This window comes from Peromyscus maniculatus, chromosome 20 (assembly GCF_049852395.1).
Source record: "Peromyscus maniculatus bairdii isolate BWxNUB_F1_BW_parent chromosome 20, HU_Pman_BW_mat_3.1, whole genome shotgun sequence".
Taxonomy (NCBI): Eukaryota; Metazoa; Chordata; class Mammalia; order Rodentia; family Cricetidae; genus Peromyscus; species Peromyscus maniculatus.
The window spans coordinates 41,024,904-41,040,397 of NC_134871.1; the positions used below are offsets into that span (position 1 = coordinate 41,024,904).

The 15,494-nt window shown below is 44.6% G+C and overlaps 1 protein-coding gene across 1 annotated transcript in view; it reads right to left on the bottom strand.

Moving 5' to 3' along the window:
• Fam135b (family with sequence similarity 135 member B) overlaps nucleotides 1-13,157 on the bottom strand; it is a 284,289-nt gene extending 271,132 nt beyond the window's left edge. The window contains exon 1 of the mRNA XM_042264605.2: nucleotides 12,889-13,157. The gene's annotated coding sequence lies outside the window, so the exon portion shown is untranslated. The remainder of the gene's footprint in view (nucleotides 1-12,888) is intronic.
• Nucleotides 13,158-15,494: the final 2,337 nt, after the last annotated feature.

Consider the following 15,494-nt stretch of genomic DNA (forward strand, 5'->3'; position numbering starts at 1 on the left):
TTTCTGTAGCTTCAGAACCTTTCTATTTATTTTTTGAAGTTATAATTTAATTATAAAATTTCTCCTTCCCTTTCCTCCCTTCAAATCCTCCCATATATCCCTTCCTGCTCTTCCTCCAATTCAAGGCCCTCCCTCTCTCTTTTACTGATTGCTGATGCCTGGATAAATGTAGATGTATACACATATATATTTCTAAATGTAACATGTTCTGCTCATATGCTACCTGTATGTGAAGGGACACTGGCCAGCTCCAGAGTGGCGGGCATGACTCTGGCAGGCCTTGCCCTTCTCCCCCGTTGCCTCTACCTTGCTTAAAAAAAAAATGTTAGATTCCATTCCTAAAGCTAGTCACCAAGGTCTATTCCCTTATTTGACCATTTCCTCCTCCTGAAGCTAAACTATCAGAGTTCAGCAATCAAAAGGCCCCTTTGGCTCACCTAATTAACATGCCCAGTTAAAAATTAAACAACTCATCCTAACATGGGATTTCCCATTTTACCTTTGTAAACCACCATTTGCCTATGTGCCATGTCTGTTTGCCCTCTACCCAGAGGCAGTCCTTTGTCCTCCTCTAGGACAAATAACACTGCCCCCTTGATCCCTTCCTTCCTGCTTGTCCTCTATCTCCTCTACCACTGCATCCTAGCCCACTCTAACTCAAACCTTCCCTCTTTCTCTTCTTAAAATTACACCTGTAAGGTCATTTGCTGCTGCTTTTCTGCCAGAGTCACAAAGAAGCCACATCAACTTTTCTTCCCTGCCGAATAAAGGCTCTCTCTGTGACAACAGATGTTTGGGTGTGGTTTGTGCCTAATCAGGGGTCTGGAAGGGAGCCCCAGCTGTACAGAAGTCTCCTTCAGTATGTATGTTTTTAGGGCTAGCCATTTGGCCTTGAGCAACACATTGGTGTGTTCTCTCCCAAACAGTAAGTTTTTACATAGAGTCAAATCCATTTGGTTGCTTTTATGTATGTGGTGAATTATTTCACCTACCAAAGCCTCCATCTATATTTATCTAAATGACAATATTTCATTCTTATTTGTAGCTAAAATATATTTGCACTCATGGTTTTGAGAGACGAGCAACACACAGTGCACCTAAAATGGAAAAGGACAACAAGGCATGGCTGACTGGCTTCCAGGCACCCCAAGGTTAGGCGACCCTTTCGCAGCAGTGTGATTTTCTTTATCTTGCTCTCAGGCTCCCCTGAGGATCTGGTTTGTATCAAAGGCAGGCTGGGTGAGCACCAATGGGAAAAGGTTATAATGTACTGGAGGTGGTGAGCATCCCTCTATCGTGTGCCCTTCACCAAATTCTTGTGTTGGCTGATAATAGACAGAGCACAGTTAACATAGTCTCCTGAGAACTATTCCTGGCTGATAGTAACTTCTTTGCTCACAATTATTTAAGAAGAAATGTGGCCAAAGACAGATCCACAGGCCATCACACAGTCCTGGACCTTGTGCTATGGGCCAGGTGGAGCCCAGAGATTTATGAACAATCTGGCTGTGACCAGAGCTATACCCAAATCTCTGCCTCTTCTTCTTCTCTTCTCTTCTCTTCTCTTCTCTTCTCTTCTCTTCTCTTCTCTTCTCTTCTCTTCTCTTCTCCTCTCTCCTCTCCTCTCCTCTCCTCTCCTCTCCTCTCCTCTCCTCTCCTCTCCTCTCCTCTCCTCTCCTCTCCTCTCCTCCTCTCCTCTCCTCTCCTCTCCTCTCCTCTTCTCCTCTCCTCTCCTCTTCTCTTCTCTTCTCTCTTCTCCTCTTCTCTCCTTCCCTCTCCTCTTCTCCCCTCCCCTCCCCTCCTCCCCTCCTCTCCTCCTGTCCCCTTCTCTTCTTCCCTCTTCCTCCTCCTCTCTCTCTGTCTCCTCTCTCATCACCCTCCCTCCCTCATTCCTTCTCTTCCTCCCTGCTCTCTTTCAACAGAGAGAAAACATCAGTGGACATTCTCAAGAACCCCATTTCTGGCTCTGTATCTCAGGGACTTGACCAAAGAGACAGATTAGCAAAACCCCTACTCGTAGAGACCAAGGAACTGCCTAGGGTCCCTGGGCTAACAAGTATTAGAACTAGTGTGACCATTCTAGCTCTGTTATCCAGGACTGAGTGACTTTCCAGCATACAAATGTTTGGATTTATGAACTGGGCAATCCTAGGGAAGATGGAAAAGTTGGTAACTCTAGTCACAACTGGGATTTAACCAGTAACATGCCTCCCTCTAAAGATAATGCTTTTTGTCAACATACCCCTGTACCATATGCACTCAGAAGACATGCTGTGCTGGTGTTCACTGAGAATGAACACCATGCAATGTACATGTATCCACCATATGATATACAAGCAAGAGTATCCATAGTTCCAAGGAAGACCCATCCCTCTCCTAAAAAAATACATTTTTTCACTGGGAAACATGAGGTAATTGGGGATTCTGTAATAACCATTGTAAGGAATGACATGATTTGTTTCATTAGGTTTGTGTGAGAAGAGTGACTGTGTATTTTATCACATGTTCAAGGAATCCTTGACATCATTAGGGTTAAGAATCACTATCCAGGAGAATATACCTCTTATCTTTGGATTAAGTAGAACAGGGTGGCTATACTGCTGCCCTGTAATTACTGGTCTCAATAGGAAATGATTCCCAAGAAACTACTCGCCCCTGGGCTAAGCAGTATCACAGGGAGCAGTCGTCTGCTAGATGGCTCAGTCTGCCCTGCTGAAGTCCTGGGGATGAAGGATGTGCTGTGCTGTAGTGTATTTTCTACTCAACTGCAACTGGAAAGACTTTTGCCAATGCTGGTAGCAGATACAGGTGGGGAGGCCTGCCTCCGAGAAGGAGCAGTATCTGGGACTAGGTGTCAATGTGCCCTTGAACCAGATGTACACCTTCAGCCCAGGGTATCCTCAAGTGTGCTTCAGTGGAGCTGTGGTTCCTGATCTTAAACTGAAAATAGAAAGCAGCATTTTATTATTGGAGATTTCTGGTATTAATTCATTATTATTTTTATAACTATTTATTGCATGCTGTTTGTGTACAGGAACCCTCCTGAGTATTGGATGCAGCTATAAACATAGCGAAGTCCAGGTACCTCTGAGCTTGCTGTCTTGTAAGACAGAGAGTCACTAAGACAATAATTTGATATGTCTATGATACTATTTCAACTAATAATAGAATTATTAACACTATGGATAAAAATAAAGCCACTTCAGTACCTAGAAATGTGAAGAGGTTTCCAGAGAAAGCTCTTTGAAGAAAGGGCCTGAGTAAGAGAAGAAGTGAGCCACAGGGACCTTAGGGATAGTGTGACCCTGCCAGCAGCTTAATCATGAAGATCAAAGTCCCTACGACAAAAGGAAGCTATATAGGAGGAAGATTTACTTGTGGTTTTCATTTTGGATGGGAAGAGGTGGAGACCTATGAGTTTAGAAGAGTGCTTGCTTTAGTCTTTATAAACTTTATGATTATATATTAATTTCAGAAATTCATGAGTTTAGGACTTTTCATACATGTATATAGTAAACTTTGATCATACTGACCTCCACATTACCCTCTCTTGTCTCAGCCCCAACCTCGATTGTCTCATCTCTCCTCAAATAATGCCAACACTTTAACTTATGCAATTCTATTCACCTCAGTAATTCATCAGTAGAAGTTTAATTATTTATTTAAATATTTGTTACAGCATTTTAAAATTTCATACATGTGTACATGTACATCAGTCACCTCAGTCCTTCATTCCTTCCCTCCCTCCAGCTCCCCAGCCTCTCCAAATACTTTTCATCTCGGCCCTCACTTTGTGTCTTTTTTAATAACTCATTAAGTCCAATTAGTGATATTCATATGCACATGTCAGGGGCCATCATTCAGTGGGAAATAGACAACTTACCAATGGCCATCTCTCTGAAAGAAAAATGTCTTGTCCCAGCCACGGTGGCTGTCAACTACCATTAGCTCCTCATCCAGGACTGAGTAGTCAGGAGCCCCTTTATCCTTCCACGTTCTTCTTTTTTGTTGACTTGCTTAGGGTAATAACCTCCATTCCTGTCCTCTCAATTAATGTCTGCCCATGGTTTCTTAATTCTACATATTCATCCAAAGCACTTTTTTCCTGATATTTCTCATAGATCTCTACTTACCTAAAATATACGTGGACAGCCTCGGAGATTTTAAATTACTTTTTTTTCAAAAAGAATTCATCATTTTCCCCTTAAAACCTTCTCTCTTGGTCCTATATCCCCCAATCAAAAGTTAACAACAAGCCCATGCATAAGAACAAGGCAGTAACCCCCTGTCCTACATGGTGTAGTGAGTCATCTAGTAAAGCCCTCAGAGTCCACTGACTTGGCACGTCTCCAGTTCTTTTTACCGTCTCCATTGCCACTACCTTGATTTGAGTTGGGACATCTTTGCTTCCATGTACCCTGTAGTTCCCCCTCCAAGCACCGTCTCTGACCTCTCTCTACACTGCTTATCTTCTCTCTGTGCATTTTCTACATTGTAGACAGAATGGAAAGCTTCAAAGGACAAGAAGTTAGCTATATTTCTCACTGTAAAATTTGCCCACAACTCACATTTGGATCCAGATAAAATTAAATTCCTCCCTAAGGTGCCCAACACCCTGTTTGACTCAGTCTATGCTTAACCATCTACCCTTCTCTCCTTCCATCCTTGCCTCAAACCTGCCCCAGGTACTTCACATCCATGCATCCCTCAGTGTGAAGTGCCCTATGCAACTCCTGGTCCCCACACTGGCTTTATCCTTTACCTGAAACACCTCCTAACTCCATACCCCATGTTGTTCAATATTATTTTAATATGTGTTAATTTGTTTATGCTGTGGAACATTTATTTAATGATGCAAAGATGTGTTGCATTCTTTTATGTTGCATTTGTTTAACTCTGTGAAGCTCTGTGTTACTTTGCCTGTCTAAAACACCTGATGGTCTAATAAAGAGCTGAATGACCAATAGCAAAGCAGGAGAAAGGATAGATGGGGCTGGCAGGCAGAGAGAATAAATAGGACAAATCTGGAAGGAAAATAAGAAGGAGCGAAAGAACAAGGGGAGGAGGGACGCTAGGGGTCAGCCACCCAGCCACATAGGCAGCCACTGAGTAAGAATGAAAGTAAGATTACAGAGGTAAGAAAAGGAAATGACCCAGAGATAAAAGATAGATGGGATAATTTAAGAAAATCTGGCTAGAAATAAGCCAAGCTAAGGCCAGGCATTGATAAGTAAGAATAAGCCTCCCTGTGTGATTTATTTGGGAGCTGGGTGGCAGGCCCCCACCAAAGAGCCAAAAGAAAAAAGAGTAAAAAGAGCAAAACCAACAACACCACATATTTGTCTATCTAGCATCTACCAGGCATTCATGTCCTCTGGTCCTCTTTTAGATACCTTTCCCTCCAAGAAGACTCCTGCCAGCCCCTAGTCCAGGCTGAATAGCCTTCTAATCTACTCTCATGGGATAACCCTGAAAGAGCCACTTCTGTGGTTGACCACAGTGATTTCTCCACTCTGTTCCTCTTCAAAATCTCTACATTTCTTAAGGATAGAAACATTATATTTAGTCCTTCAAGCTTCTAGTACATAACAGGGGTTATAAAGTATATTTAAGAAGTGTGTGTGGACCAGATGAATTAGGTGGTATCCAAACTCCTTCACAGCACAAGTTGGGACAGTTACCCCAGGGAATGGAGATCATTCTCAAACTGTGTTGAGAGACACAGTTAATTTGTTTCAGAGCCAATAGATTACCTGTTTTAGACTGCCTTAGATGTTTAGATGAGTGTGTGTGTGTGTGTGTGTGTGTGTGTGTGTGTGTGTGTGTGTGTGTGTGTTACAGATAGTCAAATCCTGGGCTTTGTGCAAGAGAGGTAAGCACTATTTCAACTGAGCTGCATCTCCAGCACTTATATTTATGCTTTTATCTGTTTTTTTCTACCAAGTTTCTCATAGAAGTTGACCTCTTGTCCTAAACTCACAAAAATGAACTAGCCCAAAAAGAATGAATGTCTAGACATAAAAAAAAAAAAATCAAACACTCAAGTCAAAGCTGAAGTCAAAGGAATTTGACTGACTGTTGGAGATAAAGAGAGGCATTGGTATGTCAGTGAAGGCTCCATGGGAGCCTTTCCTTGAGACAGTACTAGGAGGTGCACCTGGTTGGAAGAAGTAGACAAGTCTAAATTAGATCCTTCTTTGCCATTCCAGCCATAGCTTATGTCCATACAGAAACTTCCTGCTGGAAGCTTCCTCAGGGAGAAACAGGGGGCTCTGCCTCTGGAATAGCAATGTACACAATATTCACTCAGAATGGCACACACTCCTTCTCTTCACTATCCTTACTCATCCCCCATAGCTGGAGACCGAGAGCTCAGAAACTGTAACATCAGTTCAACAAAAACAAAATTAGGGGGCTGGAGAGATGGCTCAGAGTTTAAGAGCACTAACTGCTCTTCCAGAGGTCCTGAGTTCAATTCCCAGCAACCACAAGGTGGCTTACAGCCATCCATAATGGGATCTGGTGCCCTCTTCTGGCCTGCAGTCATACATGCTGCATACATAATAAATCTTTAAAAACAAACAAACAAAAACAAAATTAGAAGGAGAGTTCTCAGGGAAAAAGAAACAACCTCCCCCTGTTGTGAAGCCAAACAAAGAAAAACTGTAACTTTGATTAAAATATAAGGCATGGCATCAAAGACTGGAGAGGAAAAAAATGCCAAAATTTACAGTATGATTGAGCACCAACCAGTCAGACCTTCCAGTGAATGCCAAGCCATGGACTCATCCAACAGGGACTCCTCTAGGTTTCTATGTCTCATGAAATGTCTTATAAAGCACTTAGTCTGAGTGGTCTTGGTATCCAACTGTAGACAAATTTCTAAACAGTCTTATTAAAGAACTTATTAAGAAACAAAGAGCCAAATACAGAGGTGCAAGCCATAGAGATCAGAGCAATTGCTGCCAACTAACCTTAGCTTACCACCTTGCTGTAGCTTCCCAAGAAAAACTCTTCTTGTCTCACCTGTGCCTTTATCGCCTTCCTGTTCTGCCTTATCACTGGCTCGAAGCCCAGCCACATCACTTCCTCATCACTGTCTATACAGACCTCCAGATCTCTATGGTTGGTACTGGGATCAAAAGTGTGTGTCACCACGCTTGACTGTGTCCTTGAACTTACAGAGACTCTGCCTGCCACGTGACCGGATTAAGGGTGTGTACTACCACCACCTGACTTCTCTTTATAGCTATGACCTCTGATCTCCAGGCAAACTTTATTATTAACATACAAATAAAATATCACATTTCAGCACAAATAAAATATCACCACATCCAACTGCCAGGATATGCATAGTACATCAGAGGGATATAATGTGTAATGAATAATGATTTAATTTTTAATCTATTATTGAGAATGTCATTGTTTATCTTCTGAATCATACCAAATGTTGGGATCATCACTTACCCTAGATTCTAGCAATCTTGTATTCATTCATACATTCATTCACCCAACAAACATGTACTCAGCTCACATCATGAGAGGACCTGTTGTACTTCTGGTAGTTCCCAGAATCCAATGCTATATTCATTCATGAATCCATTAATTCAATTATGCATACACTGAGCACATGTCACTTGAAAGAATTTGTTCTGCCAATGGGAGTCTCACAGTGAACTTTTTAAAGTACTACAGAGAAAGGTAAAACAAAGAGGAGATGTCGTTCAGAAGTAGGTGACAGGGGGTAGACTAATTTTCTCATAAGGGGACACTGTAGCTGCTGCCAGAATAAACTGCAAATAACCAATTGCTGCTTATGGAAGAAAAGAGGACCCCAGGAGGATGCATTTCTGTCAACTGCTGAGCATGAGCAAAAAGGACAGAGGTTAAAAAATGAATGTGGTGACAGGTGGGGACAGTAATAGCGGCTATGATAAGGGTCTATCTTGGGGTGGGAATAGGTTAAAGTTTGGAGAGAGGTTTTTCAGCTGTGGGTTACAAAAACACAGAAGGGCTTTGATTTATCAAATTTGATTTCAATTTTCCAACCATCTAGCCAGCTGCTGTGTGCAGAGGCTCACCGGGGAGGCCAGAGTGTCAACTCAGAGCCTAATTGATTAGTCTAGCTAAAGTATGATGGGACCAGATCCAGAGTGATTGTAGTGAGTCTGGAAAGATAGCCAGGATGACAACTGTGCCCCTTCCCTTCTTTTCCCTCAGTGCTCCCCAGTCCCTACAATGCTCCACTCAAACATTTATCTGAGAAATGAAGCAGTTATGTTCACTTCTCTGGCATCATTATCACACAACTCGCTGCCTCCTATTCTCTGCATCCCAGGTCCCACGGCCTGATTGACAGCAACTCTTACCTACAAGGCTACCTATTAGGCCATCCTATGTTTCATTTGATCTAGCTTCTCTATCCTCTACTCTGCATCTGGAGAGAAGAGAGAACTCTTTCTATGGCCTCCCACGACCTTCAGGGGAGAGAGGACACTTTCCAGGCTGGTTCACAGACTCAGTGATTTCACCTCTCTCCAACTCACCAGATCTCAACTCATGGCCCTTCTTGTTCTATTTGCATGTCACCTTCTATACCCATTGGCTTTTCCTCCACTCTCCACACGCAAATTCTTTTAAGCCTGAGCTTAGATCTCTTCTATTATACAAAACTAACCTTGACAGCCTCTCCCAGGAAACAGGTAGAAGACCATTCCCCTGGCTCATATAACCTGAACTTGGCCTAGTGCATTCCTCGCAGTTTCTGTTTCATACCTGAAACAAATGCTAAGTTGATTGGCAGGCCCTTGCCCAGTTCATGGTGGAACTTCTGGGCCTGGCATGAGAAAGGACAGAGGACAAGGAAGTTTGCATCAATTCCACACACAGAATGAGCAGGATCCTACTCCACCCACACCAAAGGTGGAAGGTCACACAGATTGATTGATAGTGTCAGCCACCTTTGTGACGTTGCAATCATCCTCTGCTACAACTTCAGAGACTTCAATGCAGCCGCCTAAAAATGGTCTGTGGTTTAGCAGAAACATTCAACATTGCTGAGCACCCATGATCCAGGAAACCCAAAAACATTAGAGATGGCATGAATTCCACTAGCTATCTCCATTAATATCAGAATTCATATAGACACTTTCCAGTTGATTAAATAAAGGGCTTTTTGCAGGCTGGACAGTGCAGCAAAACATTTTACCTGAAGGAAGGTTGGAATGAGGTACCCAACAAATCCCAAAGGCCAAAGATCATGTTCAACACCCTAGCTTCACAAGGAAAGAAAAGAGTTTCTGGGGGCAGTGGTGGCATTAGGCTTTGAAGTGTAGAGGTTTTGGACAAGTTCTAAGGTTTGATGGAGAGGATAGATGGAGAATCAGAGATGGAAGACTACAGATGAAACCCCAGTGAAGAAAGCACAGGTCAGTGTATATGAGCACTGAAAGACAAGTAAGCAGGGCCACTGAAATACTCCAGACCATTTATAGATGATGGAAATGAGGTCTGAAAATGGGGGACAGGTCAACAGTCCTGTAAGCAATGTCAGAAGCAGAACCCATTCCTGAATCAGAAAGCAGAACCCCTCTCTCTCTCCTCCTCCTTCTCCTCCTTCCCTCCCTCCTTTCCTCTGTCTGTTTTTCTCTTCCTTCCTCCCTCCTTCCCTCCACCCATCAATTTCAATGTCTCTTTTGTAGATGAAATACAGGAAAGAAATAGATTTGGGGCATTTAAAATAATTCCAGAACCTTCTATAATTGGCAACTATATTTTTCATTGGGAAGTCACATGCCATTTTTCTTACTTTATGTCTTCTGAGCCTATCTGGGAAAGTAACCATCATTATGATATCTTACAGAGAAGGCAAGTGGCTAAGGGAATAGAATGATTTACTGAAGGTCACAGAGAGCTAACAAGAAGAGGAGGCAGGGCTTTGGAGTGCACCTCATCTGATACTGTGCAATTAAACTCAGGGATGATGCTCATTTTCTAGAAGAAATGAGGTAAAAGAGAGCATGTGCTTGTGTGAAGTACTTTGTGGGTCATGGGAAGGTTTTTATTTTCTGCAAAGCTATTACTTTTCTCTAAGTGTTCAGCATCAACTGTGAGTTTGATGTCAACAGTCATATGCTACAAATGAGGAAACAGAGGCAAAAGGGGAGTCTAGCACCCCAGCTTGCAGTCCTCTTAGGAACTGGTTTCAGTCATAGGTTTTCTGCAGCCTGTTTATACGGCTTCCCATTTGATGAAAGCTGTTAAAAGAGTTAAGCGGGAGGAACAGAAATACATTCTAAATCTAACATACCCTATCTGAAATGCTCAGCAAATGTTATATGAAAGCCATCTAGTGCCAGACTAGAACAATTCTAAAGTGTCTCTTGAAAAGAAATGGACATTCTGGGACAAAGTTTGTGACTATGTTCCCTTTCACTCTGCTTCAGCAGGCTGACCCTAAATGATGCACAGGAGACCAGCAAGTATCCCTCAAGCTTGCTGCAGCACCCTGAGACAGGAAGGTCCCTGGGACAGGTTTTGTAGCACCTCTCCCAGGACAGGTGGTCAGATTGCTGATAAAGCCCATTCTCTCACTCAGCACCATTCACCATCGGTTGTGGGGCCACAAGGGAGGCAGGGTGGGCAGAAGCCCTGCCCTCATGGAGCACGGAGTCTAGAGAGAAAAGACGTGTGTACAGGCAATGACACAGCACAGTCTGCCAGTCACAACAGGTACAGAGTGTCAGGGAAGCATGTGAAAGGACCAGGGAAGGCTCCAGAGATGATGGAGCCTTGGTACTGGGCCACAAAAAAAAGAAGAAGAAAGTGAGAAATGGTTACTTTCCACAAAGACACCAGCATGGGCAAATGCAGAAGTGCAAACAAGCAGGGAAGAGCTGAACACCAGGCCTGGCTCTTTTCAGATATGACAGTTCCCTCAGCAGTGAAATCAAACTGTACGGATTTGGTCAGGCTCATCAAATACATCTGGCGTTACAGAGCAGAGTTGGACTGAAATACTTGCAGCTCACAAAGAACCCACAGTGTGTGCAGCGTTTAAAGAACTCCTCACTTTTGGCCAGTGTCCCTTTGCACTATCAGACGCTTGGTCCACTCTGTGCTGCACAGAACAAACTGTTTGAAGAGGATGGAGCACCACCTTCCATGGCAAAGCTCTTGACCTTCAGCAGACATAAACAAGGAGGACACTCAGTGTTTACCCCCATAAAGCCCTCTTTATATTGCCCAGGTGTCTCTGGAACAAGACAGTACTCCAGCCATGACTCACTGACTAATCTTTCCACTTTTTCCATAGGTGATATCTATGTAATGCCTTACTAATCTGAGGCTTTTTCTTTAGAAAATGATGCTTTTCTTAAAATGGCATTAGTCATCGGGATTTAAGATCCTTCCCCAAGTGTATCCTCTACCATCATATTTGGTTGTTACAAGAGCCTAGCAAACTCTAAGGGTTGCTAGAATCCCATTCTGTAGACGAGAGAAGTCCCAATAAGGTAGGAGCAATTCAAGGTCATACAACAGGTGTATGATGAAACCAGAGTTCAGACCCACTTCTGACTCCAGAATCTTGCCCTCTTTCCTCTACACTACAGTGTACCATCTCCCTATAATATATTGCCCTCATTGTGGTATAAATCCCCAGATGAAATGCTGGCCAGATCACATCCTCTTGGGTAACATAACTACATCATAAATTAAAAGCCCAATTAAAGAACATACCCTTTTAACTGGGTCTTACCACAGTCCCCTGAGGCTAGGATATAAAAAGAGAATCCATTCACAGTCAGTGGCTACCCATCCTGGAAATTCTTCAAAAATCTGCTCAACTCTATGACGAGGTTTTAATGCAAACTACTCATCTAACACAATGTGTTCTTCCCATCGGGTCTTCTGGGGTTCTTCTCCCCAACAAACTGGGTTTAGTCGTGTGCCAAAAACTCCAGCCCTCTCCCTGGCCCAAAGATGCAGTTAACAGTCCATTATATAGTGTATATACTTCAAGTAAATTTAGGGTTTAAAATAAACTTAATATTAAGAGCATTGGAACCCAGTGGAAAACATTGCCTGCTAGTTTATATTAGGGATTGAAGTGGGGTGCTTTTCTCTAGCTGTCTAAAGGTGGGGTGGTTTTTCAGTGGCCAAGGGCCAGAGGGTGTCTCTGAGCACCATCCAGCTTTTGTTTTGCTGGCATCAGGGAGGGAAGAGAAAGTAGGTGAGGAGAATGTAAGAGGCTCTCTTCTCAACACTGGCTGAAAATTTTATTTCAGTTACCATCCGATCCCCCAACAACCAAAGCATCTTATCTATAGCACAGTAAACTCCAGGGGTACTCCTTGGTTCCCAAAGCTTAAGAGTTGCTACTATCTTGTCTAAATACCCCCTGCAGTGGTTGTGTTTAAAGCTGGTTTTACATATAAAGAGCTGTTGTGTGTTATGGTCCCTGTTTGTGCCACAGCTGAACTACACTGCACCCCACCCCTAAAAGAGATGGTCTCTGAGTCAGACTGCCCCACATAGAACAGAGACCATAGCCCGCTCCATCTCAACAAGATCTTCTCTTGAGCTTGCCCTGGGTTCAGTGGCTCAAAGGACCTGAACAGACAGGTCTAAATGAGCCCCTGGGGAACCACCTAATTCACCCAGTCACATCAGTGTTCCTTCTTATCCTCTCAAGACTTGCCCACATGTGGGGCAAGATCAGAGGACAGAGATATCTGGGAGAAAATAGAGAAAGATAAAAACACATTTCGCGGCAGAATCCCCACTTAGTAAGAGAAAGCCATCCAACTAGCATCCACGCTTCCAGAAACGTCACTGCCACAAAGGAGAGAGTTTTACAGCTGGTGACCCCAGAGTGTTCTCACCTACCTGTCTGCCACTGCAGGGCTCTCTCTCACCTCCTAGGGCCCAGTTCCAGCTCTGGTCCCACTCTGTTCTTCTCACCTTCTCCAGCAGCCAACACTGGCAGCGACTGTGGGCGGACCAAGGAGTCCGCGGCACCTGCGAGCTATGTCTCAGGTCTCCACTGTGAGGCTGCCTGGAGGAGGAGCAAGCGGATGCTGCCCTCACCGCCGCCGCCGCCGCCGCTGCCGCCGCCGCCGCTGCCACTGCCGCCTTGGTACTGATGCGGTTGCTATGGTTATGGAACTCCGCAGCTGCCCCCTCTTGGTGCAACAGCTGCCCGGCCACCGCGGCCTCCTGGCAGCCCCAGCTAAGGTGCCCGAGGCAAGGTTGTGAATGTGGTTAAGGGAATTCTTGCCCTGCCTAAGAGAAGAACGGGAGCCTGCACTTGAGCCCTGGCTGGGTCCCCGATCTCTGCTCACCTCAGCGCCCTTGCGCTTCTCCTTCCCCCACCGGGACCTAAGGCCAGACTCCAGCACCACACAGCGCGCGCTCAAGGCCTAGAGAGCCCTCCCTGCCGCTCGGCTCCGTTCCTGCAGCCTCTGCGCAGGGCGGTAGGCTGTGCGACTGGCTGGGAGGTGCCGCTCCTGTCCCCCACCCTTGTCCGCCAGAAGAGCCTAGACGCACCAGGCTGCCCTGAGGCCAAACCCCGCCTGCTCGCAGGCTCTCTTGCCAGCCAGCCCGGCCTGTGGAGGGCGCAAGATGCTGGGCCGGAGAAGTCCGGCCCCATCCAGCCCAAGCTGGCCAGGAGCATGCTCAGTCCCCACGCTGGGACTGTCCTCCAGAGCCAAGACTGAGATGCAGCTGGAAGGAAAGGGTTCTTTTCAGACCCCAGGGGACAGGGCTATTAAACTTGGGAGAAGTCAGGAGAGGCAACAAGTACACGCTGAAACGCTGAAAGTGCCCAGTGACCCACACCACCACTACTAAATATTCAATGGTCCTTAGTCAACAGCTCACCCATCATCTGCAGATGTTCATCATGTTAGACACTGGAGGTTTAGAGTTGTGCCAGTTTGGTCTACGGAAAAGATGAGAACAATCGAAGACATAAGCCAACTCCCATCTGCTGGCCATTCTTCAGCGGGCAGTTTACCTGGGAATGCATCATCTCACCATGACTGTTCGTATGTCCTACTTGTTACAGGTGACAGATCAGCTGTAACGGTGGAACCAGTGCTGGGACTTGGAAGCTCAGTGTTTATTAGACTAGGCTGCACTAACTCACAGCAGCCTGAAAGTCCGATTGTAGCAAGAGGGCAGTGAGGGGAAGACACTTGAGAGAAAGTGGGGGTACAATCAAGGGTGGTGGTGATGAATGGGGAAGATCAATCCAGATTGAAAGGGGCAGGCAGAAGCCCCCAAACTAGACAGACAGGACAGTTGCATTTTGATTTTTTGTTTGTTTGTTTTCTTGCTTGTTTTTAACCACAGGGGACATCCAGTAAGGCTAGAGAGGGCAAAGGAAGCAGAAGGAGCCAGGGAAGGTGAGACACCAGCTAAGTTCACACCAAAGCCTGGGGGAGCCAAGAGAAAGGGTTAGACTTGACCTTGAACACAGTGAGGACACTGAAGACATTTAAGCAAGGGAAAGGCTAGGCCATCACATGAAGAAGATTGCCTGCTTGGCTACTGTGGCCGTGAGTGTTAAGCTGTCACTGTGTTACCCTGAAGGGACTGTTGACACAGAGACCAGAGCAAATGACCCATCTGCTTTGCTTATGCTTCCCCACAGCATCTAGCCAAGGCTGGAACAATGCACACCCGAGTAAATACTGGAAGAATGGCTAATAAAGGGATATTTATTTCTCCATCAGGGAAAATGCTTGCCTTTCTTTTGCAAATATTTGTCCTTGAAATATGATGTAAATCAAATGACATTTATTTTGCATTTCAGGTCTGTGTAACCTTACTTTTGAAAGTCAAAGCAAGCCTCCAATGTTTTTTTTTTCTCTGCACTTATTGGTCTCCAGTAGAGCAGGTATGCTGGGATTATTGTTCCTTTGTATTGGAACATGCCTCAGGCACCTGGATTAGAAAGCTCTCTGCTAGGTTAAATGGGAAAAAAAAAGCAGAGTGCAGAATAATGTTTCAAACAGCATAGCTCTCCTGAATCAAGGAGAGAAACCATCAGGCAAATTTGTATTTTTTTTTTTTTGTCTTGTATTGGGATAGAAATACACTTCGGGGAAGGGCCAGGTAAGAAACTTGGAGAAACAGCCAAGGCCAGTAAGGGAGAGAACTGAGCAGACAAATTTGGAGTGGGAATGAGACTTTCAAGGCACTCATCTGTAAAATACATTTTCACAGTGAGAGAGAGGAGATCTCATATAATTCAACCTACTCTTAAACGTTTTATGTTGCTAAAGTTGGTCTTGAACTCCTGTCTCTATCTCCCAAGGGCTGGGATTACAGGCTTATGTCACCAGGCTTGGATTCTGTAAAACTGTTTTTAATTTTTGAGGCAACATAATTGCATAGATTGTGTGTGCACGTGTAATCTGTTACATTTTAGAATCAGATATATCACCAAACCCACTTCCTGTTCCCTTTGTGGCAAACCAACATTATGG